Source organism: Stegostoma tigrinum, chromosome 18 (genome assembly GCF_030684315.1).
Source record: "Stegostoma tigrinum isolate sSteTig4 chromosome 18, sSteTig4.hap1, whole genome shotgun sequence".
Classification (NCBI taxonomy): domain Eukaryota; kingdom Metazoa; phylum Chordata; class Chondrichthyes; order Orectolobiformes; family Stegostomatidae; genus Stegostoma; species Stegostoma tigrinum.
The window spans coordinates 47,551,771-47,579,210 of NC_081371.1; the positions used below are offsets into that span (position 1 = coordinate 47,551,771).

At 47.2% G+C, this 27,440-nt stretch overlaps 1 protein-coding gene across 2 annotated transcripts in view; it reads left to right on the plus strand.

The window, feature by feature from the left end:
• The first annotated feature begins 943 nt into the window (after positions 1-943).
• Positions 944-27,440, plus strand: part of tspan9a (tetraspanin 9a) — a 192,141-nt gene continuing 165,644 nt past the window's right edge. Inside the window, exons 1-2 of one of the 2 annotated variants that reach the window (XM_048548674.2) lie at positions 944-1,050; positions 2,350-2,415. The gene's annotated coding sequence lies outside the window, so the exon portion shown is untranslated. Of the gene's footprint in view, positions 1,051-2,349; positions 2,416-14,040; positions 14,236-27,440 lie in introns of those variants that run through there. The other variant, XM_048548676.2, reaches the window with a different exon arrangement.

Below are 27,440 nucleotides of genomic sequence, written 5' to 3' on the forward strand. Positions count from 1 at the left end.
GTGCCTGGTGCTACTCCTGACCTGTATGTTGCTGGAGTAACTCAGATCCCCTGAATAGTCTGTAATACTATCATCACCACTCCCAAAATCCATGCTCCCTTATTCTGCTTTTTGGAAATTCAAATATGCGAAATCTGGTTCCTTTTTAACAACCTTATTCATTACATCTTTGGAAAATTTGATACAATTTTTAAACTGATTCTCTCTTGTGAAACCATGTTGGCTCTGACCAGACAATGATTTTCAAAGCACCTCGAAAGGATTTCCCTTACAAATAGATTCCAGCATTTTCCAAACAAATGATGCCAGCTAACTGAAACAAGCACAGGGAATGCTGGAGAAACTCAGTCTGTCTGTGGGCAGCATCAGTGGAGAGAGTTCGTTCCAATTGTGTCTTTGTGTGGGATTGTACTGGAGTTAGGGCCAATAGATGGGATTTTTACTGGGATGAGGTCCTATTATTACTGGGATTTTTTTCTGGGATCTGGTTGTGTTACTAGTTTTTTTAACTGGAATCAGGTCCTGTTACTTTTTTTTTAAACTGGGATCCGTTCCAGTTGCTAGGGTTTTTATTGGGACCAGGTCCTGTCATCGTGTTTTTAACTGGGATCAGGTTCTGTTACTGGAATTTTAACTGGAATCGGATCCTTTTACTGGGATTTTTACTGGAATCGGGTCCTGTTACAGTGTTTGTTTTACTGGGATCGGGTCCGGGTACTGTGTTTTTTTTACTGGGATCGAGTCCGGGTACTGGGATTTTAACTGGGATCGGGTCCAGTCACTGGGATTGACTCCTGTGTCTGGTGGGATTTGATGAGGGTGGTGGTCAGTCAGTGGGAACTGTTAGGATCGGGTGCAGGCGCGCTGGTGTTTAATGAGACCGACCCCAGTCAATGTTGTTTGATGGGATCGAGCCCCATTCACCGGATTTTGATGGGATCGAGTCCCTGTTCCAGGAGCGGATCTTGCTCCGGCTCCCGCCCCCTTTTCCTTCCCATTTCCGCCGGGGAGAAGTGAAAGGAATAAAGTAGCGGCCGGAGCCCGGAGCAGGTCAGAGCCGTAACTTCTCCCGGGAACCGGGGGGTGGGGAGATCCCAGCGCCGGGAACCGGGGGGAGACCCCAGCGCCGGGAACCGGGGGGAGATCCCAACACCGGGAACCGGGGGGAGATCCCAGCACTGGGAACCGGGGAGAGATCCAGCACCGGGAACCGGGGGGAGATCCCAGCACCGGGAACCGCGGGAGGTCCCAGCACCGGGAACCGGGCAGAGATCCCAGCGCCTGGACCCGGGGGGAGATCCCAGCACCGGGAACCGGGGTGGGGGGAGATCCCCGCGCCTGGATCCGGGGGAGGTCCCAGCACCGGGAACCGGGGAGAGATCCCAGCGCCTGGATCCGGGGGGAGATCCCAGCACCGGGAACCGGGGAGAGATCCCAGCGCCTGGACCCGCGGGAGGTCCCAGCACCGGGAACCAGGGAGAGATCCCAGCGCCTGGACCCAGGGAGTGGGGGGAGATCCCAGCATCGGGAACCGGAGCAGGAGGTGGGCTGCCAGCACATTGATTCGGGGGGCGGGGGGTGGAGAGATCCCAGCACCGGGGTGGGGGGTGGGGGTGAGATCCCAACACCGGGGTGGGGGGAGATCTCAGCATAGGGTTCCGGGGTGGGTGGAGAGAGGAGACATCCCAGCGCCGGGATCCGGGGAGGGGTGTGTGGGCCGGCCCCAGCACCGAGCACCGGGAGTCCACGGGAACAGAAGCAGCTTCACCCCCTCATGTCCCGGGGAAGACCCTCGGTGCTCCGAGTAAACTCCGATTGACTGGACCCAGAATAGAGAGGTGGGGGGGAGGGGTAAGAGAGGCGGGGTTTGGATGGGGAGGTACAGAGACCGGGTGAGGCAAAGAGGCTGAGAGGGAGAGAATGAGGAAGAGAGTGGGAAGGAGAGGGAGAACAGACAGTGTGAGAGAGAGAAGGAGAATGAGGAGGAGGAGAGGGAGGGAATGAGAAACAGAATGAGAAGGAAAGAGAGAAAATGAGAAACCGAATGAGGAGAGAGAGAAAATTAGAAATAGAATGTGAAGTAGGAGAGGGAGAGAATGAGAAGGAAAGTGTGCATGTGAAAGGGCGACGAGCGAATGATAGCTTTGGAAACTCAATACCACATGTTCCATTTTTGTCCATTTTTAAGTCATAAATTTATCCGGAGAGAGAATGTTGTAAAATGGAGATATTTTTTGATGATGAAAATTAAATTACTCCATCACGTTCCTGCTGCAGTTTCTTGTAAACTTTCAGGGATTTCCAGCAATTTTAATTTGTATTTATATTTTATTTGTTCCATTTAAAAAGATCCCACACCAGTGTTTGATAAAAGACTGCAGGATCCACAAAAAGTTTGATGCAAGTGCGATTCTGGTAAGTATATCTGAGGCTGAAATTCAATTTGACACTTGGGAATGGAAACAGAAGTTGCTGGAAAAGCATAGCAGGTCTGGCAGCATCTGTGATGGAAAAATCAGAGTTAACCTTTCGGGTCCAGTGACCCTTCCTTAGAGCTTTTCCAGCAACTTCTATTGTTGTCCCTAATTTACAGCATCTGCAGTTATTTTTGGGTTTTATTTGACATTTGGGAAATGTGATCAGCAGCTTTAAAAATACAGATGAACTGCAGAGATGTAACAAAACCCTGTGGGTGTAGGAAGTTTGAAGCAGAAAGTGCTGCAAATACACAACAGGTTAGGGAGCCTCTTGAGCCAGAAGATTGAAGAGAAACTTTACTTTGCTCCTGTCACCGCAGGCAGATCTAAAAGTTAAAGTTCTCAATTGGAGGAAGGCCAATTATGACAATATTAGGGAAGAACTTTCAAAAGTTGATTGGGCACGGATATTCGCCATGAAATGGATGGCTGGAAAATGGGATGCCTTCAAAATTGAGACCATAGAATCCCTACAGGCTATTTGGCCCAACAAGTCCACACCAACCCTCTGAACAGTATCCTGCCCGAGAGCCATCCCCCTACCCTTTCCCTGTAACCCTGCATTTCCCATGGCTGACAACCCTAACCTACACATTCCTGAACATGATGGGAATTTTAGCACAGCCAATTCACTGAGCCTGCACGTCTTTGGACTGTGGGAATAACTGGAGCACCTGGCAGAAACCCGCACAGGCACAGGGAGAATGTGCAGACTCCACACAAACAGTCACCTGAGGGTGGAATTGAACCCAGGTCCCTAACACTGTGAGGTGGTAGTGCTCACCACTGGGCCATCCCAACAAAGATAATAAGAATCCAGAGACATGATGTTCCTGTTAGGGTGAAGAACAAGGCTGGTAGATGTGGAGAATGCTGGATGACTAGGGCAAGTGAGAAATTGAAGTCCTGGTTAAGGATAAAAATGAAGCATATGTCAGGTATGGACAGCACAGCTTGAGTGAATCCCTAGAAGAGTGTGAAGGCAGTAGGAATATACTTAAGAGGAAAACCAGGAGGACAAAAATGGGACATGAGGCAGCTTTGGCAAATTGGATTAAGGAGAATCCAAAGAGATTCTACAAGCACATTAAGTACAAAAGGGTAACTGGGGAGAGAATAGGGCCCCTTAAAGATCAGCAAGGCCAACTAAGGGTGGAAATGCAGGAGATGGGGGAGATGCTAAATGAGTATTTTGCATCAGTGTTTATTTTGGAGAAGGACATGAAAGATACAGAACATGGGGAAATAAATAGCGACATTTTGAAAAATGTCAATATTACAGAGGTGGAGGTGCTGGGCACCTTAAAATAGATAAAGGTGGATAAGTCCCTGGAACCTGATCAGGCATAGCCTATAACTCTGTGGGAAGCTAGGGAAGTGGTTGCTGGGCCCCTTGCTAAGATACTTGTCTTGTTGATAGCCACGGGTGAAGACTGGAGGTTGGCTAACGCGGTGCCACTATTTAAGGAAAAGCCAGGGAACTATAGACCAGTGACCCTGAAACTGATGGTGGGCAAGTTGTTGGAGGGAATCCTCAGGGACAGAATTTACATGTATTTGGAAAGGCAAGGACTGATTAAGGATAGTCAACATGGCTTTGTGTGTCAGAAATCGTGTCTCACTAACTTGAGTTTTTTGAAGAAGTGATGAAGTGGATTGATGAGGGCAGAGTGGTGTATGTGATCTATAGGGACAGGATTCCTCATGGTAGACTGTTTAGCAAGGTTAGATCACATGGATTTCAGGGAGAACTCGCCATTTGGATACAGAATTGGCTCAAAAGTAGAAGACAGATGGTGGTGGTGGAGGGTTGTTTTTCAGACTGGAGGCCTGTAACCAGCAATGTGCCACGAGGATCAGTGCTGAATCAACAGCTTTTTATCAATTATATGAATGATTTGGATGTGAACATGGGAGATATGGGTAGTAAATTTGCCAATGACACCAAAATTGGAGGTGTAGTGACAAAAGTTACCTCAAAGTACAACGCGACTTTGATCAGATGTGCCAATAAGCCAAGGAGTGTCAGATGGAGTTTAATTTAGATAAATGTGAGTTGCCTCATTTTGGAAAGGCAAATCAGGGCAAGACTTGTACAGTTAATGGTAAAGTCCTGGGGAGTGTTGCTGAACAAAGAGACCTTGAAGTGCAAGCTCATAGTTCTTTGAAAGTGGAGTTGCAGTCAGCCGGGATAGTGAAAAAGGTGTTTGGTATGCTTGTCTTCTTCGGTTAGTGCATTGAGTATAGGAGTTGGGAGGTCATGTTGTGGCTGAACAGCACTTTGGTTAAGCCACTTTTGGAATACTGTGTGCTGTTCTGGTCTCCCTGCTATAGGAAGGATGTTGTGAAACTTGAAAGGGTTCAGAAAAGTTTTATAAGGATATTGTCAGGACTGGAGTGTTTGAGCTATAGGGAGAGGCTGAATAGACTGGGGTTATTTTCCCTGGAGCATCAGAGGCTGAGGGTTGACTTTGTAGATGTTTCATAATATCATGATGGGCATGGATATGGTAAATAGTCAAGATTATTTCTCTGAGCTGGGAGAGTCCAATTGTGGAGGGCATAGGTTTTTGGTGAGAGGAAAAAGATTTAAAGGGAACCTAATGGGCAACTTTTTCACACATGTCTGGAATGAGCTGCCAGAGGAGGTGGTGAAAGCTGGTACAACTAGCAACATTTAAAAGGCACCTGGATGAATATATGAATAGGAAGGCTTTCGAGGAATATGGGCCAAATGGTAGCAAATGGGACTAGATTAATTTAGGATATCTGGTCCACATGGATGATTTAGTCTGAAGAGTTTGTTTCCATGCTGTATAACTCCATGACTCAACTACTTACCAATTGAGTGTTTCAAGTATTTTCTTTTGTTTATAATGGAAGCTTGTTATCTGATTAACAGAGGAGATTAATGGGCATGTCACAAAATCTAGAGACCCGGTCTCATGTTTTAAGACAATGGATTTCCATCAGAGTGGCTGTGGAACTTAAATTCAGTTAATGCATCTGTAATTGAAAGCTCCTCTCCATGATGTCAATCACAAGTATTGATGGTTGTAAAACATCCCACACTCTTTAGGAAAGGAATCTAATTTAGCATGTGGTTTTGTTCCACATCTAAGAGTTTGGGTTGAAGAGGACTGTTCAAGAAGGAAGCAAGATCAAAAACTGTCTTCAACCTTGGGTTTCTTTTGAGCTGTGATTTTAGAATATTAATACTAAGTATTAGTGTAAATGGTAATCTGAGACATACCAGGCTCTAATCCTACTGTTAATACTTCAGACTGTTCTCTGCTATGCTTCTTCACACACATCTATCTTCTCATATTCAACTCCGCCCACACGGTGCTATTTATGCCATGTGGGGAAAAGTTCTGTGGCAACATTATCAGATCATCCCAGAGTCTTAAAGGCCTCTCTCAACAAAATCCATCACCCTTAACTGAAGGAACTTGATTTTGCAATGCCTTATCAAATCCTTTCAGAAACCCAAATAAATTGCATTGACTGCTTGCCTGTTATCTATCCTGCTCATTACCTCCACAAAGAATTCTTATAACTTTGTCAGGCTTGATTTTCCCTTCATGAAGCCTTTTCCTCTTCTATCCAAACTCTACATGTGACTCCAGATCCACAGTAATATGGTTGACTCTTAACTGCTGTCTGAAATAGCCACTCGTTTCAAGTGACACCACACCCCATGGAAACATTTCAAAAAGACCTCTCAGTAGGAGCTGTCTGTTCATTAGTGATTAACTGTAAGTGATAATGATTGGGAGCAGTACGCTGAGTGGGCAATTGTTCATTGAAGCATCTTTGCCACCACAATGATGCAGAAAGATGGTGGTGCTGATGTCATTGATGTGCGCCCAGTACAGAAGACCTAACAATAAACTGAGTGAGATTGGAACTTAACAAGGAATATTTGCTGCTGCTTGGGAGAGAGAAAGCAGTGATGATGTTCAATAAAAGCATCTTCTCATTCTTCTTGCAGACACTAGATCTCTATGCCTGTTTTAAGCCATCTTCCATACAGAGGCAGTGCTGGGAGAGGGCGTTGCATCACTGCCTCTAACAGACACTTGAATCTTGATACAGCCATGGCTAGAGGAGTGCACCAGTGCTCCACTACTTCATGGTCACAAGATACAATAAAAATACTTCTTCTGGTTTCCAAGATGCCAATTAAAAAGCTTATCTATATTAGATTGTTTAACACAAAAAGATCCATCAACCAGGTTACTTAGTGTACAGTATTATTGGTTTATTATCAAACAAAACTTATTCAACAATGTTGCTATAATTGGTTAAATATGCTTGATGGGGTACCATCCTAGGAAGTGGCTGCAGAGATAGTGTATACACTGGTACTAATCATGAAAGAATCTTTACATTCTGCAGAAGTCCCAGAGGATTGGAAAACTGCCAAGGAACATCGTTATTTACAAAGGGAAGGAGACAAAAACTATCCACAAGTTACTTAAGTGAGAATGGGAACTGCAGATGCTGGAGAAAAAATGTGAGGCTGGATGAACACAGCAGGCCCAGCAGCATCTCAGGAGCACAAAAGCTGACGTTTCAGGCCTAGACCCTTCATCAGAGAGGGGGATGGGGTGAGGGTTCTGGAATAAATAGGGAGAGAGGGGGAGGCAAACCGAAGATGGAGAGAAAAGAAGATAGGTGGAGAGAGTACAGGTGGGGAGGTAGGGAGGGGATAGGTCAGTCCAGGGAAGATGGACAGGTCACGGAGGTGGGATGAGGTTAGTAGGTAGGAGATGGAGGTGCGGCTTGGGGTGGGAGGAAGGGATGGGTGAGAGGAAGAACCGGTTAGGGAGGCAGAGACAGGTTGGACTGGTTTTGGGATGCAGTGGGTGGAGGGGAAGAGCTGGGCTGGTTGTGTGGTGCAGTGGGGGGAGGGGATGAAGTGGGCTGGTTTTGGGATGCGGTGGGGGAAGGGGAGATTTCGAAGCTGGTGAAGTCCACATTGATACCATTGGGCTGCAGGGTTCCCAAGCGGAATATGTGTTGCTGTTCCTGCAACCTTCGGGTGGCATCATTGTGGCATTGCAGGAGGCCCATCATGGACATGTCATCTAAAGAATGGGAGGGGGAGTGGAAATGGTTTGCGACTGCCCTCCAACCCCACCACACCCGGCACCTTCCCCTGCACCCGCAGGAAATGCTACACTTGCCCCCACGCCTTCTCTCTCATCCCTATCCCAGGCCCCAAGATGACTTTCCACATTAAGCAGAGGTTCGCGTGCACATCTGCCAATGTGGTATACTGCATCCACTGTACCCGGTGTGGCTTCCTCTACATTGGGGAAACCAAGCGGAGGCTTGGGGACCGCTTTGCAGAACATCTCCGCTTGGTTCGCAATAAACAACTGCACCTCCCAGTGGCAAACCATTTCCACTCCCCCTCCCATTCTTTAGATGACATGTCCATCATGGGCCTCCTGCAGTGCCACAATGATGCCACCCGAAGGTTGCAGGAACAGCAACTCCTATTCCGCTTGGGAACCTTGCAGCCCAATGGTATCAATGTGGACTTCACCGGCTTCAAAATCTCCCCTTCCCCCACCGCATCCCAAAACCAGCCCACTTCATCCCCTCCCCCCACTGCACCACACAACCAGCCCAGCTCTTCCCCTCCACCCACTGCATCCCAAAACCAGTCCAACCTGTCTCTGCCTCCCTAACCTGTTCTTCCTCTCACCCATCCCTTCCTCCCACCCCAAGCCACACCTCCATCTCCTACCTACTAACCTCATCCCACCTCCTTGACCTGTCTGTCTTCCCTGGACTGACCTATCCCCTCCCTACCTCCCCACCTATACTCTCCCCTCCACCTATCTTCTTTTCTCTCCATCTTCGGTCCGCCTCCCCCTCTCTCCCTATTTATTCCAGAGCCCTCACCCCATCCCCCTCTCTGATGAAAGGTCTAGGCCCAAAAGGTCAGCTTTTGTGCTCCTGAGATGCTGCTTGGCCTGCTGTGTTCATCCAGCCTCACAAGTTACTTAACATCTGTTATTGGGAAAATGCTAGAGACTATCTTAAAAGAAGTAATAGTAGAGCATTTGGAATTCATAATACAATAAAAGAGAGCCAGCATGGCTTCATGAAGGGAAAATCAAGCCTGACAAAGTTATAAGAATTCTTTGTGGAGGTAACAAGCAGGATAGATAACGGGGAAGTAATCGATGCAATTTATTTGGGTTTCGGAAAGCATTTGATAAGGCATTGCACATGGTGTTTTAGGTAGTTTGTCAGCACCCATCGAAATTGGTGAACTATACATGACAGAGTTGAGATAAGGGGAAACCTTTTCAGGATTGCAGCCTCTATCTAGTGCTGTGTCTGTGGGGATCAGAGCTGGAGTCACAATTGTTTGAAATATATATTAATGACTTGGATGGTGAAAATCAATGGACTATTCCAGGTTTGCAGATGACAAAAATAGGTGGGAAGGCAATTAGTGAAGATGACACAGTCTGCAGAGGGATGTAAACAGATTAAGCACATGACTGAAAACTTGGCAGTAGAATATAATGTGGTGGGAAAATGAGGTTATGTACTTTGACAAGAAGAATAGAAAATTTGGGGTTGGTTAGCCAAGTTGGTTGGATGTCTGGTTTGCAATGCAGAGTAACACCAACAACATGGATTCAATTCCCGCACCAGATGAGGTTACTGTGAAGGTCCTGCCATCTCAAATTTACCTCTGGTCTGTCTCTAAATGAGTTCCAGAAGACCATAGAGCTTTGATCTGTGTCGACTTTAATTCTGCCTACAGGAGCTGAATATTATGTCAAAGGAGAAAGATTGCAGAAAGCTAAAGTACAGAGGAATTGGGAAATCCTTACGCATAAATCACAAAAAACTAGCATCCAAGTTCGGCAGAAAATAGGGAAGGCCAACAATGTTGAGTTTTATTTCAAAGGGAATGATATATAAAAGTGGGGAGGTTTAGTTATAACTACACAAGGCAGACCACAGCTGGAATACAATGAATAGTTTTGGTTCCCTTATCTAACGGTAAGTTAAACTGAAATTGACAGCAGTCCAGAGTGCACTAGATTGATTCCAGGTGGGGGCGGGGGATTTTCTTAAGAGGATTGATTGAGTAGATTGGGCCTGGACTCATTGGAGTTTAGACAAATGGGAACTGACCTTATTGAAACATATTGTTAGGATTGATGTGTTATTTTTCCTTACAGGAGAGCCTAGGACCAGAAATCATAATTTCAGAATAAGAGATCACCCAGTTAGGATGTGATTAGGAGGAATTTCTCCCCTCAGAGCAGTGAATCTATGCCTGTGACAGATTTTTTACTAGAAAGGGAATCTAGAGTTTTGGGAAAAGGTAGGAAAATAGGGTTGAGGATTACCAGATCATCCACGGTCTCATTGAATTGAGGAGCAGAATTGAGGGGCTGAATGGCCTACTTCTGCTTCCACATTTTATGATATGATCAAATCACTAATCATGCACTGATGTCATAGAGACACCCTTCTCAGAAAATAACACCTAGAGATGTTCTTTCAATCACGGTTTCAAAAGAACTAATTGGTTTCACCTTGAGCTGCTATAGAGGCTTTTACTTCTTAGAAATTGGACAGATCTCCTTGATGAATCTGTCATGAACCTAAGCCTATAGTGTTGCATCATACCACACAATAACATACTGCAGACAAACTGTACTGTTGTGTGGATGGCATAATATTAAGCGGGCCACTCAGTTGTCTGGATGGCTAGCTTACAATGCAGAGAGATGCCAACAGCATGAGTTCAATTTCTCACACTGGCTATGGTGAGATGTGGTGACCTTTAAATCATCACTGTGTAGTGAGAGATTTGTCTGGTCAGGCTATGACAAATGTTGGGGTCAATTCAGCTTTTAATAAGCTCAATTAACCCTTCATTATCTATTTAGTTGTCGTGGGTGGGCTGCTGATTTCATGTACGTAATATTGAAACCCTGGCTAGAACATGTACTTTGTGATAGGAAGGAGGGAGTGGGGACAATTGGCAGGTCCTCCCATCAATAGGAAGTGATGCGCTGCATTGATGTGTGCCAATCATTCACAGCATTTATTAATGTCTTGGATGAGGGGACAGAAAGCCATATATCCAGATTTGTCAAAGAGTTAAGTGACATTGTAGTCTGCATAGATGAGAACAGAATTGCAAATTACATTGATATGTTACGTGAATGGACTAAACAATGACATGTGGTTCCCAGTGTGGGCAACTGTGAGGCCAGTCTCTCTAGATCGAAAAAAGACAGAACAGAAGACTTTCAAACATTCATCAAGTCCCTCTACCAGTGCTCAATGTACTACAGAATGCATTGTAGTAATTTGCCAAGGCTCCTGAGAAAGCAGATACATGGGAACACCACCATCTGCAAGTTCCCTTCTGAACTATTCAAAATCCTGACCAATGTTCTCTCTGTGCAGACACGTCAAGGGTCCACATATTGCAATCGATGTGCCAATGCCATTCCCAACATTGACTTCCAGCTTCAGAGGTCCAAGCAGAAGAAAACAAGTTTTGGTGGGGAACAGAGTTCTTGACCTGGAAACCTATCAATGTTCTTTCACTGTCACTGGGTCAGAATGCTGGAATTCCATCCGTAACAGCATTATCTGTCAATCTACAGCACGTGGTTTAAAAGCCAGCTCGCCACCACCTTCTCAAGGACAACTAAGGACGGGCAATAAATGTTGGCCTAGCCAGCAATTCCCACATCCCATAAGTGAATAAAAAGCAGAATTGGCAATTGATACTGGATAAATTGTCAGTCTTAAAATGTTGAGGTCCTTTGATTTTTCTAGCCTGGGGTGTTGTGAGATGTGGGGCACAGGCAGGTAAATGGATTTGGGTCACTGACCAGCCTGGGCTCCCACTGAAAGACGGAACAGGCTCTTGGTCTAAATGGCTGCCTTCTTTGCTGCATTCCCATTGAGAATTCTGACTGGTGCTGAGAGAGGAGTTTACTGTGAGGACTGATGTAACTGACTGTATTCACTGAAGGGTCTAGGGAAACCGCAGTTTCTGTGTAACGAGGATGGATTGACTTGTGTACACAAACATGCGTGCCCTTTCACAACACACATTGGAATTTTGTTTGCCCATATTTAGTGTTTGCTTTCCTCTGTTTATTTAATGGAGCCGGTGTAGTTGCAGGAAGATAAACTATGCAGTCAGTGATAATCAATGGTAAGTTGCATCTATTTTGGGAATATCACAGTGCAGCAACTCATACGGTCAATCTGAGTTCACTGCCCAGGAGATGATTGTAATTGTGTGATTACAATGTTCTTCTGCGTAATGACCAAGCCCTAATTATTGCCCTCAAATTGCCCCTGGTGAAGGTGCTGATGCAGAGTCTTGGTTTTTGAACTGCTGCAGTCCTTGTGTTAAAGGTACTGTTAGGTTGCTAGTCCCAGGATATTGTCACACCTTTGCAGGGTTGGAAGGGCAGTGCTGAGAAATGGCTACTTGACTGGAGAGGCAGCACTAAGCACTATGCTGTTGAGGGGGCCAGTGCCGAGGGAGGGCTGTGCTCTGAGAGCTGTTGTTTTTTGAACGAGGCATTAAACTGAAGACCGATTTGCGCTAATGAAAGCAAAATACAGTGAATGCTGGCAATCTGAAATGAAAATAGAAAGTGGTGGTGAAACTCAGCAGATCTGACAGCAGATGTGGAGACCGAAACAGGTAACATTTTGAGTCCAATGTGACTCTTCTTCAAATCCATCTGCCCTGCCTAATGGATACAAACAATCTCATGGAGTTATTCAAAGTAGTGCAGTAAAGATCTTCCTGGTGCTGTGGCCTATAACTGTTACTAAATAAATTAGATTATCTGCTGTTTGTCATTGCCGCTATGCCCGAGCTAGTTGCTGTGTATCCTAAATTACACAGTGACCATCCTTTGAAAATAAGTCACCAGCTACAAAGAGCTTTAGGATGTTTTGAGGATTTGAAAGGGATGATTTGATGCAAATCCCTTTCTTTTCCACTGCTTCTGATGAAGGGTCTGAGGCCAAAATGTCAGCCTCCCTGCTCCTCTGATGCTGCTTGGCCTGCTGTGTTCATTCAGCTCTACTCCTAGTTATCTCGGATTCTCCAGCATCTGTAGTTCCTATTATCTGTTAGAGGCATACAGGTTACATTACACAGGACGTGCGCTAGACAAGATCAACGTTAGCAAGATCAGTGTTAATTGAGGCTAGAGAGTCCACAAATCCGTCTGATAACAGCTGGGAAGAAGCTGTTCCTGAACCTGCTTGAGTGTGTGTTCAGAATTCTGTGTCTTCTGCCTGACAGAATGTGTTGTAGGAGATCATCACCAGGGTAGGATGGGTCTTTGATTTCGGTCGCCTTTCTGTGGCAGCGAACCATGTCCATGGAGGGAAGGTTGGCTTCTGCAATGGCCTGGGCTGTGCACACCATCTTCTGTAGTTTCTTAAGGCCCTGGGCAGAGCAGTTGCCATACCAGGCCGTTATGCACCTGGACAGTATGCTTTCTGTGGTGCATCTGCAAAGGTTGGTGAGGGTACTTATGGACATAGCAAATTTTCTGAGCCGTCTGAGGAAGGAGAGGTGTTGTTGTGCTGTGTTGACCATGACATCTACATGGGAAGTCCAAGACAGGTTGTTGGTCATCGCCACTCTGAGCAATTTGACACTGTCCACCCTCTCAGCCTCTGGTCCATTGTGGTCGATGGGGACATGTTCTCCTCCTTCCTTTCTGAAGTCAGTGATCAGTTCTCTAGTTTTGCCAATATTCAGAGAGAGGTTGTTCTGATTGCATCTCATCACCAGGTCCTCTGTCTCCTATCAGTATTTCGACTCATTGTTGTTAGATATGCATCCTACTGCAGTGGTGTCATCAGTGAACTTGTAGATGGCTTTCATTTGGAATTTGGCTACACAGCCCTGGGTGTACAGGGAGTACAGTAGGGGACTGAATGCACATCCTTGGGGGTCTCCCAGGAATGTGACGAAAGCCTTTTCACAGCAAGTTGTTAAGGTATGGAAAGCGGTTTTGTAGTGTGGCGGAGGCAGGTTCAACTGAGCTGTTCAAGAAAGCTATCCAAATAATCATCCGATGTGCAAGGCCAGGGGCAAAAGGCAGAAGAATGACATTAATGCTATTTGTGCTGATGCAGTTACTGTGGGCCAAATAGTGGCCACCCGTGCTATATGATTCTGTGATATAGCTCGGAGGCAGGGACGTTACCAACTCCACCACCTTATTCTAATTACTCACTGTGAGAGAACTTCCCACCCACCTCCCGGTGATAATTTCTGTAGTAAACACGTTAGTTAACCAACACTTTGACACTGGTTTAAAACCAAGCCTGTTGAGTTCTAAGGACTGCATACTGGACCTTTTGAGAGTTGATTTCAGCCAGTGTAATGACGGTAACACTGAGATTGTCCCTTCCCCCAACACACACAGCAGTGGTCGCTCGCTGTCTATCTACTCTGCTGTATTGGCAAGGGCAAGACTCCGTTGTATAATACACACAGCTGCAGCTGACAAAGGGAAGATAAACATTTTGCTGTGATTAAAGAGTAGGAGCTGAGACAGCTAAAACCAGAGCAATTGTGAAAGAGCATTGAAAATTCTGTGGGGCATTCAGCCGAATGACATCTGTTTGCTTCTTGTTAATTGACCCGTGGTTTCTGAGGTACCTGACTGGTCTGATTCTGTGGGGAGCAGGATTGCTGTCTGATTCTGTAAGTATACTCCGGTTCCAGCTGAAGCGAACACCATCAGCAGACCATGTCCGACTTATGCCAAGAGCAGAGGTGGTCCACTCATCCGGATCTAACTGAGCCGGTTAAGCAATTCCCTGGAAGCTCCTAGCTCCACAGAACATGGTGTTCTGTTGCAAAATCTGATATGATGTTTGCCCTGAGCTGGGAACAGGGAGCAGTGCTTCTGTTAAATAGAGCTAGTGTTTACCACAGAGTGAATTTGAATTTTCTTGCAGATTACTGTGTATAAGAAGAGTCAGATAGGATCTATTCTGACTAATAGTCCCTCTTATTTCCAATTCCTGCTTAATGACTACAGGGGAAGAAAAATTGCCTCGCCTGTTGCTGTAGACATCATTGTTTATTTTAGACAATAAAAGCTTTATGCAAATATTTTCAAAGATGATGCATCATTGGCAACGCCACAACACTACCAGAGCCAATTGTATGCTTTATCGTTGTAAAATGTGAGCAACTGAACTGAGAAGAAAAGCATGAGGCATTCAAGATAAGTCTCAAATGTTTAAAAATAGCCATAATGAAAGGAAGGAAAGGGCATCTGAACAGGAGGTGATGTTTACCGTGACCAGTTCAGTCATTGCCAAGGTGACAAAGAGTAGGGGCGGAAGTTGTTTGAATAGAGAATGAATTATTTGCTGACTCTCTGAATTGAAAGGAAGGGGAAGCTAAAGAACTGCCCAGATTTAAATCTCAGTGGTGGCGAGGTTCTGAGTTCAAGTCCTACTCCAGGGCTTGAGCACAACAAACCCAGATTGAGTCCCTGGTGTGGTGCGGTGCAGATAGAGTGCTGCGCAGTTAGAGATGCTGCCTTTTGGATGACTTGCTAGACTTGAGGCTCTGGCTGCTGGCTCGGGTCAGTGCAATAGATCCCATGGGATGCACTTCAGAGAAGAATAGGAGACTTCTCCCTGGCGTCCTGGTCCATATTTATCCCACAATCACCGCCAGGAAAACAAGTGATTTGTCATTATTGCCCTGCTGTGGGAGCTTGCTGAATGCAAATTGGTTGCCGTACCACTAATTTACACCGTAAACACACTTCAAATGTATTTCATTGGTTGTAAAACACTTGAGATGTTCTGTAGTCACGTAAGGTGTTATATAAATGCAAGGCTTTCTTGTTGTCACGGAATAAGTTTGAATAAGAAATGGTGTGTTGTGTTCAACACGGCAGCAGTAAAGGGAGAAAGGTGTGGCACAACTAGAAGCAAGAATTTGGAATCAGTAGCAGCAAGAGAAAAAAGCCTTTCCTCGGCTTGTGTGTGATGTAATGTTGGGGAAACCGTGTTGTGCATGCTCGAAAACATAGCACGGTGCAACAGTAACTCTCCATATGTCAAACTGTGCCTGGGGCCTTTGGTTATGTCACTTGGGCAACAGAAGTCATGAAAATAGCAAATGGTCCATCTCAGCTTAGTTGAGAAAAATGAGAGATGCGAGGTCCGAGCAAATTATACTTATTGGTAATAAAATCCATTGAATCCAGTAAATTAAGGACACAGTGCACAGTAACTTCAGCTTTCCTTTTGCCTTATTTTCAGAACTGCCCTTGTCAGTGCTAAAAAAATTCTCAAAATGGCTAGCTATTTTTACCCAACTCTAGAATACATAGTTTAAAAACCACCATTTGAGATGTTTGGCCTGACTTGTAGCTCAAGTTTATATTTAAAAGTTTGATCACACGAATGAATGTTGCTGGCTGTGGCAGCATTTTATTGTCCATCCCAAACTGCCTGGAGGGCAAATTGTGTCGGCCAGACCAGATATGGACAGCAGATGTCCTTCACTAAAGGACATAGTGGGCTTTTACACAACTGGCAGTGGTCACTATTATGCTACTTTTTGTCATTCTGGGCTGTTTTCAAATTCATATTTCACTATCTGCCATAGCAGCAGATTCATACCCAGGTTGTCCTTGCGTTAGCCTGTGGTTCTGGATTACTAGCCCAGCAATATCATGGTTAGTGCCAGCTCCTCCCCTGAAGTTTGGATTGATGATGAGTCTTGAGCTGGCAGTTGGGCTCCAGATCTCCCTTAATTGAACTGGCGATTGTAGAAGGTGGGAAGCATCATCATCCAGCCTCTTGCTAGCAACAAAAAAGCAGCTGGCCTATATTTGGTTTTCAAGCAACATTTGTCATTTTTTTTTTCCTTGTACAGATGGGAATCAGGTAAATAGATCCTGATGTTAGTGGTCCTCAGAACACCTCAGAAGCCTGTCTTTTAAGTGAAGAGCATGAGTGGACAGTTTCCTCGGCTCTTTGTGACTATTCTTTCTGGGAAAAACAGAAAAATACTCAGATATCTGAACAATAGCTGTTTTCATCCATGTTTCTGCTTCCAAATGGAGCCAGAAAATGTGGCCGAGTTAAGTCGTGCCAACCAGATCTGATGGAGTATTTGTGTTGTGCTGTATTGTCGGATTAGAACAAAATAAATGTTTATCTTTTATGCTGGCTCTTGTAAGAAAACTAATTCTATTCAGAGTGTCCCACCAAGTAATAATTATTTCTTTTTGTGTTGGTCTGTTTGAAGGATGTCCTATAATTCAAAATTCAGGTTTTGTCACTGTATTACAGGCAGACATTATACTGTACTGATCTTGTTTAAATCAGTTCTACCAGATTTACTCAGTTAACAGTGTTAATGTCAATGTTCTCCACAATCTTATACTTTAATTTTAGTGTTAGTATAGCACATTACTGGAAAGGGAGATATGCAAGTCTACATTTGGCGCCTCAAGCCTGCTCCACTATTCAAGAAGATTATGGCTAATGTGATTACTCCACAACCCCATTTACCCAAACCTCTGTGCCCTTGCTTATTGAGAATCTATCCACTTCTACCTTAAAAACACACAAGGAGTCTGTTTCAGCCATCTTTTGAGGAAGAGAATTCCTACCAGGGCAACAAGGTGGCACGGTGGTTAACAGCGCTGCCTCACAACGCCATGAACCTGGGTTTGATTCCAACCTCGGGCAACTGTGTGCACGGAGTTTGCACATTCTTCCTGTGTCTGCGTGGGTTTCTTCCGGGTGCTCCTGTTTCCTCCCACAGTCCAAAGTGTGCAGATTAGGTGGATTGGCCATGTTAAGTTGACCATTGTGTCCAGGGATGTGTAGGCTAGGTGGATTAGCTGTGGGAAATGCATGGTTACAGGGAAAGGATAGAGGGGTGAGTCTGGGTGGGATGCTGTTTGGAGAGCCGCTGTGGAGTGGATGGGTCAAATGGCTTGCTTCCACACTATAGGGGTTCTATGCTTTTGTGAAAGACTCGCTATCCCTTTTTCTCTGTTCAAAATGGGCGACCCTTTATTTTTAAATGTGATGGGGGGTTGGACTGATGAGGACAAAGTCAGAAGTCACATGACACCAGGAGTTGTCCTCCACTTCACTGACAAAGGAGCAGTGCTATGAAAGCTTGTGAATTCACATAAACCTGTTGGACTATAACCTGGTGTAGTGTGACTTCTGACCTTGAAATAGTGACCCCTGTGAAAGCAGAGTTGCATTGTTGAAACTTTTTGTCTTGCACTTGTCAGGAGATCTGTAAGAGTGACACATTTCAAACAATCACCACTTCACAGGTGAGGTGCCTGAAGTTTGAAGGTTGGCTAATGTTGTGTCACTTTTTAAGAATGGTGGTAAAGGAAAGTTAATGAACTATAGACCAGTGAGCCTGAAATAGGTGGTGGCAAATTGTCTGAAGGAATCCTAAGGGACAGGGTTTATGTGTATTTGGAACGGCAAGGATTGATTAAGGATAGTCAACATTGTGTTTTCTAGAAGCAAGTAGATATAGCTGATGTGGCTAAAGGATCAAGGGCGATATGGGGAAGGTGGGATGAGTGTATTGAACTTGATAATTGGCCATGATCATATTGAATGGTTAAGCAGGCTGGAGGGGTTGAATGGTCAAGTCCTGCTCCTGTTCTCTATGTTTCTATCATGTGGAGAGACTGGAGAAGCTGGAGTTGCTCTCCTTAGCGCAGAGCAAGTTAAAGAGGGGATTTAACTGATTTGTTCAAAATCATGCATAGTTTGGAATAAAGAGATAGCAAATGTTTCCAGATGCAAATGGGCTGATAACCAGAGGACATGGATATAAAACGATTCCCAAAGAGATAGAGGTGTTACATGAAGAAATGTTGCCTGAGTGGAAGGAGATTCATTCGTAGGTTTGATGAGGGAAATTTGATACATGGATGAAGAGGGAGAGTGCAGGGCTGAGCAGAGAGGGACCGCAGAGTTCGATTAATTGGACAGCTCTTTGAAAAAGCCAGCACAGACATGATGGGCCGAATCACATCCATCTGAAAGAGAAACTTGCATTTACGTGGCACCTTTCATACCTTCCCCATCAGGATATCCCAAATCTCTTTACCTCATTGTGGGTACGACCAGATAAACTATTAATGTGGTGTCGAATAAAGGAACAATAGCTGCCAAGAAACCAAGGGATAGCTCCTGTGCTTTTCTTAGAATATTAGCTGCAGGATCTCTTGCGCTCACCTTAAGCCAAGTCCTGGCTGTCCCTTATCAATGTTTTTGACAGACAGCACCTCTGACAGTGAGATGCTCCCTTGGCACTGAACCCACCACCCCTGATGGTGTGTCTGTCCCTTGGCACCGAATGCCCCCACCCCCTGGTCGTGCGGCGCTTCCTTGGCACCGACCCTCCCCCTCTCTTGGTGTAGTACTCCCTCAGCACCGTACTGAGAGTGCCATCATGGAACTTTGTCTCTTCCCTGACTTAAGTGTGAATGTTGCCATTTAAGCTGTAATGTACACCTTCAGCAGTATTATCCTGATCAACCTTACACAATAGCATCAAGAAATTCCCTGCCAGAAATGCAGCTTGTGGCATTGATGTAACCAGCTAATTACACAATTGCGGACTCAGTTACATTCACAGACAGCCAACATGTTTCAACAACCGTGTATTACACCCAAATTAAAAATAAACTCAAAATGCACCCAACAAATCAGTAAAAACTCTCATCATTGTTCTTCCTGAGGTGAACTCCCAATTCTCTTGATCTTCTGATGCTCCATCTGCCTGCCTGATTCCCTTCGCTGTGTCCTAACATGTCTCATCATTCTACCATCAACACATTCCACACCCAGTTAGTGGGCAGTACAGTGAGTGTGGGGGGGAGGCCATTCAGCCCGGCTCAGTCATTAGTGTCATGTGAAATGGTGTAGCTTCTGTCACAGCAGTCGACCAAGTTAGCTGACCTAACCCCTCCCTTAGGTATGATGTGGAGATGATGGTGTTGGACTGGGGTCAACAAAGTCAGAAGTCACGTAACCAACAGATCTACTTGAATTCACAAGTTTTCGGAGTTCTGCTCCTTTGCCAGGTGAAGTGGAGGGAGGCACACAAGCACAGAATTTATAGGTGGAGAGATAAAGTTCAGGTAATTTAAGGTAATGAAGAATGTCGAAAGAGAAATACGAGTGGTATGAGAGGAGTGTCAACAGGCTGAATAACAGGTGTCTCTGCAGGTGACCAAAAGTGTCAAATGGTGTGAGTAAAGTGTCAACAGCTGAATAGCAGGAGAAAGGGTGGCCTATGATTCGAATAATTCAGGCAGAGAGATGATTTTGCATAAGAAATCAAAAAAAGGATGGTGCAAGGGACAAACCAAATAGCTGGAAGAACACAATTCCCCCCACCCGCAACACCGAACTTCTGACAAAGCACCCTTTCCTTGGCACTGACCCTCTGACAGTGCAGTGTTCCCTCAGCGCTGACCCTCTGACAGTGCAGCGCTCCCTCAGTACTGACCCTCTGACAGTGCGGCACTCCCTCAGCACTGACCCTCTGACAGTGCAGTGTTCCCTCAGTACTGACCCTCTGACAGTGCAGCACTCCCTCAGTACTGACCCTCTGACAGTGCAGCGCTCCCCCAGGAATGACCCTCTGACAGTGCAGCGCTCCCTCAGGAATGACCCTCTGACAGTGCAGTGCTCCCTCAGCACTGACCCTCTGACAGTGCAGTGCTCCCTCAGCACTGACCCTCTGACAGTGCAGCGCTCCCTCAGTACTGACCCTCTGACAGTGCAGCGCTCCTTCAGTACTGACCCTCTGACAGTACAGCACTCCCTCAGTACTGACCCTCTAACAGTGCAGCACTCCCTCAGTACTGACCCTCTGACAGTGCAGCACTCCCTAAGTACTGACCCTCTGACAGTGCAGCACTCCCTCAGTACTGACCCTCTGACAGTGCAGCGCTCCCTCAGTACTGACCCTCTGACAGTGCAGCACTCCCTCAGTACTGACCCTCTGACAGTGCAGTGCTCCCTCAGTACTGACCCTCTGACAGTGCAGCACTCCCTCAGTACTGACCCTCTAACAGTGCAGCACTCCCTCAGTACTGACCCTCTGACAGTGCAGCACTCCCTCAGCACTGACCCTCTGACAGTGCAGCACTCCCTCAGCACTGACCCTCTGACAGTGCAGCACTCCCTCAGCACTGACCCTCTGACAGTGCAGCGCTCCTTCAGTACTGACCCTCTGACAGTGCAGCGCTCCCTCAGTACTGACCCTCTGACAGTGCAGCACTCCCTCAGCACTGACCCTCTGACAGTGCAGCACTCCCTCAGTACTGACCCTCTGACAGTGCAGCACTCCCTCAGTACTGACCCTCTGACAGTGCAGCACTCCCTCAGCACTGACCCTCTGACAGTGCAGCGCTCCTTCAGTACTGACCCTCTGACAGTGCAGCACTCCCTCAGTACTGACCCTCTGACAGTGCAGCGCTCCCTCAGCACTGACCCTCTGACAGTGCAGCGCTCCCTCAGTACTGACCCTCTGACAGTGCAGCACTCCCTCAGTACTGACCCTCTAACAGTGCAGCACTCCCTCAGTACTGACCCTCTGACAGTCCAGCGCTTCCTCAGCACTGACCCTCTGACAGTGCAGCGCTCCCTCAGTACTGACACTCTGACAGTGCGGCGCTCCCTCAGCACTGACCCTCTGACAGTGCAGCGCTCCCTCAGTACTGACCCTCTGACAGTACAGCACTCCCTCAGTACTGACCCTCATATAGTGCAGCACTCCCTCAGTACTGACCCTCTGACAGTGCAGCGCTCCCTCAGTACTGACCCTCTGACAGTGCAGCGCTCCCTCAGTACTGACCCTCTGACAGTGCAGCACTCCCTCAGTACTGACCCTCTGACAGTGCAGCGCTCCCCCAGGAATGACCCTCTGACAGTGCAGCGCTCCCTCAGGAATGACCCTCTGACAGTGCGGTGCTCCCTCAGTACTGACCCTCTGACAGTGCAGCACTCCCTCAGTACTGACCCTCTGACAGTGCAGCACTCCCTCAGTACTGACCCTCTGACAGTGCAGCGCTCCCTAAGTACTGACCCTCTGACAGTGCAGCGCTCCCTAAGTACTGACCCTCTGACAGTGCAGCACTCCCACAGCACTGACCCTCTGACAGTGCAGCGCTCCCTCAGCACTGACCCTCTAACAGTGCAGCACTCCCTCAGTACTGACCCTCTAACAGTGCAGCACTCCCTCAGCACTGACCCTCTAACAGTGCAGCACTCCCTCAGTACTGACCCTCTGACAGTACAGCACTCCCTCAGTACTGACCCTCTAACAGTGCAGCACTCCCACAGCACTGACCCTCTGACAGTGCAGCGCTCCCTCAGCACTGACCCTCTGACAGTACAGCGCTCCCTCAGCACTGACCCTCTGACAGTACAGCGCTCCCTCAGCACTGACCCTCTGACAGTGCAGCGCTCCCTCAGCACTGACCCTCTGACAGTGCAGCACTCCCACACTACTGACCCTCTTATAGTGCAGCGCTTCCACAGCACTGACCCTCTGACAGTGCAGCACTCCCTCACTACTGACCCTCTTATAGTGCAGCGCTCCCTCAGTACTGACCCTCTGACAGTGCAGCGCTCCCTCAGCACTGACCCTCTGACAGTGCAGCACTCCCTCAGCACTGACCCTCTGACAGTGCAGCACTCCCTCAGTACTGACCCTCTGACAGTGCAGCGCTCCCTCAGTACTGACCCTCTGACAGTGCAGCGCTCCCTCAGCACTGACCCTCTAACAGTGCAGCGCTCCCTCAGTACTGACCCTCTGACAGTGCAGCGCTCCCTCAGCACTGCCCCTCTGACAGTGCAGCGCTCCCTCACTACTGACCCTCTTATAGTGCAGCGCTCCCTCAGCACTGACCCTCTGACAGTGCAGCGCTCCCTGAGCACTGACCCTCTGACAGTGCGGCACTCCCTCAGTACTGACCCTCTGACAGTGCAGCGCTCCCTCAGCACTGCCCCTCTGACAGTGCAGCGCTCCCTCACTACTGACCCTCTTATAGTGCAGCGCTCCCTCAGCACTGACCCTCTGACAGTGCAGCGCTCCCTGAGCACTGACCCTCTGACAGTGCGGCGCTCCCTCAGTACTGACCCTCTGACAGTGCGGCGCTCCCTCAGTACTGACCCTCTGACAGTGCAGCCTCCGTCAGCACTGACCCTCTGACAGTGCAGCACTCCCTCAGCACTGACCCTCTGACAGTGCAGCACTCCCTCAGCACTGACCCTCTGACAGTGCAGCGCTCCCTCAGTACTGACCCTCTGACAGTGCAGCGCTCCCTCAGTACTGACCCTCTGACAGTGCAGCGCTCCCTCAGTACTGACCCTCTGACGGTGCAGCCTCCGTACTGACCCTCTGACAGTGCAGCACTCCCTCAGCACTGACCCTCTGACAGTGCAGCACTCCCTCAGTACTGACCCTCTGACAGTGCAGCGCTCCCTCAGTACTGACCCTCTGACAGTGCAGCGCTCCCTCAGTACTGACCCTCTGACGGTGCAGCCTCCGTACTGACCCTCTGACAGTGCAGCACTCCCTCAGTACTGACCCTCTGACAGTGCAGCACTCCCTCAGTACTGACCCTCTTATAGTGCAGCGCTCCCTCAGTACTGACCCTCTTATAGTGCAGCGCTCCCTCAGCACTGACCCTCTGACAGTGCAGCACTCCCTCAGTACTGACCCTCTGACAGTGCAGCACTCCCTCAGTACTGACCCTCTTATAGTGCAGCACTCCCTCAGTACTGACCCTCTTATAGTGCAGCGCTCCCTCAGTACTGACCCTCTTATAGTGCAGCACTCCCTCAGTACTGACCCTCTGACAGTGCAGCGCTCCCTCAGTACTGACCCTCTTATAGTGCAGCACTCCCTCAGTACTGACCCTCTGACAGTGCAGCACTCCCTCAGCACTGACCCTCTGACAGTGCAGCGCTCCCTCAGTACTGACCCTCTGACAGTGCAGCGCTCCCTCAGTACTGACCCTCTGACAGTGCAGCGCTCCCTCAGCACTGACCCTCTGACAGTGCAGCCTCCGTCAGCACTGACCCTCTGACAGTGCAGCACTCCCTCAGTACTGACCCTCTGACAGTGCAGCGCTCCCTCAGTACTGACCCTCTGACAGTGCAGCCTCCGTACTGACCCTCTGACAGTGCAGCACTCCCTCAGTACTGACCCTCTGACAGTGCAGCACTCCCTCAGTACTGACCCTCTGACAGTGCAGCACTCCCTCAGTACTGGCCCTCTGACAATGCAGCGCTCCCTCAGTACTGACCCTCTGACAGTGCAGCGCTCCCTCAGTACTGACCCTCTGACAGTGCAGCACTCCCTCAGTACTGACCCTTTGACAGTGCAGCGCTCCCTCAGTACTGACCCTCTGACAGTGCAGCACTCCCTCAGTACTGGCCCTCTGACAGTGCAGCGCTCCCTCAGTACTGGCCCTCTGACAGTGCAGCGCTCCCTCAGTACTGACCCTCTGACAGTGCAGCGCTCCCTCAGGAATGACCCTCTGACAGTGCAGCACTCCCTCAGTACTGACCCTCTGACAGTGCAGCACTCCCTCAGTACTGACCCTCTGACAGTGCAGCGCTCTCTCAAAATATAAGACGTAGGAGCAGAAGCAATCTATTCTGCCCTTTGGGGCTGCTCTGCTATTTCAATGAGGTCATGGCTGATTTGTTAATTCTAGACCCCACTTTCCTGTCTTTTCACCATAACATTCCCTTAGTGATTAAAAATCTACCTTTCTCAATCTTGAACATACTTACTGATCCAGACACCTGAAGTGAAGAATTCCACAGATTCACTACCTTCTGAGAGATGAAATTCTTCCTCATCTGTCTTTCATGTTTTACCACTGATTTGTATTTCATTGCAATATTTTGAGTTGTAGAAACATGTTTGGTGTCTATGAGTATGTCTGAATCCTTTAGTGGTTAACTATCAGTTTGCGTTGGTATCATTAGTTGTTTATCTGGATGTGTATTTCTGGGTAGTATTGGGTAAGGTAAATCATGTGAGTGTGATGAGCGGTAACACAGGAATCTCCTGTGGCTATCCCCATCTAAAACTGTGGTTAGTACTGCTGCCTCACAGCTCCAGGGACCCGGGTTCAATCCCACCCTCAAGCGACTGTCTGTCTGGAGTTTGTACATTCTCCCCCTGTCTGCGTGGGTTTCCTCCAGATGCTCCAGTTTCCTCCCACAGTCCAAAGATATGCGGGATAGGTGGATTGGCCATGCCAAATTGCCCGTAGTGGTCAGGGATGTGTAGATTAGATGGGTTATAGGGGGATGGGTCTGGGTGGGATGTTCTGAGGGTCGATGTGGACTTGCTGGGTTGAAGGGCCTGTTTCCACACTGCAGGGCTTCTGTGAACTTCTATGGATAAAACAAGTTTGCTGTTTTGGAAAATGGAGGGAGTGAGGGACTCTCAGGGGAATGTAGCACTGACAGCCAGATTTTTGGTGCTGAGATTGGCTGTAGTGTCATGAGGGGTACGTCAGTTTCCAAGTGATCAGTTGTGATAGGGAACTCTCTTGTCAGAGACACAGACAGACCTTTCTGTGGCCAAAAGTGAGACATCAGAATAGTGTGTTGCCTCCCTGGCGTCAGGATCAAGGATGTCTCGGAGACGGATCAGCAGGAGGCCATCAGATACATTGGAACTAACGACAGGTAAATAAAAGGACAAAATTCTGAGTGAAGAATGTGGGAGATTAGGCATGAATTCAAAATATAGGTCCTTGAGGGTAGTATATCTGGATTACTCCTGGTACCACAAGCTAGTGAAGGTAGGAGTAGGAAGGAGCAGATGAATGCTTGGCTGAGGAGCTGGTGCAGGGGAGAAGGATCCGCATTTTTGGATCATTGGAATCTCTTTTGGGACAGAAGTGACCTGTATAAGAAGGATGGATTTCACCTGATTTGAAGGGCCTAATAACAGCCAGGGAGATTTTGCTGGAGCTGCCTCAAAGGATTTAAACTAGTAAAGGGGAGGAGCTGGGAGCCAGGGAGATAGTGAGGAAGGAGATCAGCAAGACATTGATAAAGTAAGGAAAAGGAGTAAGTCAAATAGTCAGAGCAGGCAGGAGCAAAGCAGAGAACAAGATAAGACTGATAAATTAAAGTGTATTTATTACAATGCAAGAGGCCTAACAGGTAAGGCGGATGAACTCAGGGCATGGTAGGATCTTGCGACTGGGATGTCGTAGCAATTACAGAGATGTGACTCAAGGATGGACAGGACTGGCAATTTAATGTTCCAGGCTATAGATGCTATAGGAAGGATAAAAAAGGGGGGCGCGTGCAAGAGAGGAGGCAGAGTGGTGTTTTTGATCAGGGATAACATTATCGTTGTCCTAGGGGAGGATATTCCTGGGAATACATCCAGGGAAGTTACTTGGGTGGAACTGAGAAATAACAAAGGGATGATCACCTCATTGGGATTGTACTGTGGACCCTCTCAACAATCAGTGGGAAATTGTGAAACAAATTTGTAAGAAGATCTCAGTCATCTGTAAGAATAATAGGGTGGTTATGATTGGAGATTTTAACTTTCCAAACATAGACTGGGATTGCCATCGTATTAAGGGCTTGAATGGAGAGGAATTTATTAAAGTGTGGATAAGAAAAGTTTCTTATGCACCATGTGGATGTACTGACTACAGAGGGTGAGAAGCTTGACCTATTCTTGGGAAATAAGGCAGGGCAGGTGACTGAGGTGCTAGTGGGGGAGAACTTTGAGCATAGTGACCATAATTCTATTCGTTTTAAACAGTGATGGAAAAGAATAGACCAGATCTGAAAGTTGAAGTTCTTAATTGGAGGAAGGCCAGTTTTGACAGTATCAGGCAAGAACTTTCAAAAGTTGATTGGACCCGGATGTCTGCAGGTAAAGGGTCGGCTGGACAATGGGAAGCCTTCAAAACTGCGATAACGAGACAGTATGTTCCTGTGAGGATGAGGGCAAGGTGGGTAGGTGTAGGGAATGCTGGATGACTGGAGAAATTAAGGTTTTGGTCAAAAATAAGAAGGAAGCATATGTCAGGTATAGATAGTAGAGATCGAGTCAATCCCTAGAAGAATATAAAGGCGGTAGGAGTATACTTAAGAGGGAAATCAGGAGAGCAAAAAGGGGACATGAGATCGCTTTGCCAAATAGGGTTAAAGAGAATCCAGAGGATTTTACAAACACATTAAGGACAAAAGGGTAACTAGGGAGAGAATAGGGTCCCTTAAAGATCACCAAGGCCACCTATATCTGGAACCACAGGAGATGGGGGAGATGTTAAACGAGTATTTTACCTCAATTGTTTACTGTGGAGAAGGATATGGAAGATAGAGAACATGGGGAAATAAATAGCAACATTTTGAAAAACGTTGACATTACAGAGGTGCTGAACGTCTTAAAACAGGTAAAGGTGGACAAATTCCTGGGACCTGATCAGGTGTACCCTAGAATTCTATGGGAAGCTAGGGAAGAGATTGCTGGGCAATTGATAGTCACAGGTGAGGTGCCAGAGATTGAAGGTTGGCTAACGTTGTGCCAACATTTAAGAAAGGTGGTAAGGAAAAGCCAGGGAACTACATACTGGTGAGCCTGATATCGGTGGTGGGCAATTTGTTGGAGACAATCCTGAGGGACAGGATTTACATGTGTTTGGAAAGGCAAGGACTGATTTGGTTTTGTGCGTGGGAAATCGTGTCTCATAACTTGATGAGGGCAGAGCAGTGGACATGATCCATATGGACTTCAATAAGGCGTTCGACAAGGTTCCTCATGTTAGACTGATTAGCAAGGTTAGATCACATGGAATACAGGGAGAGCTAGCCATT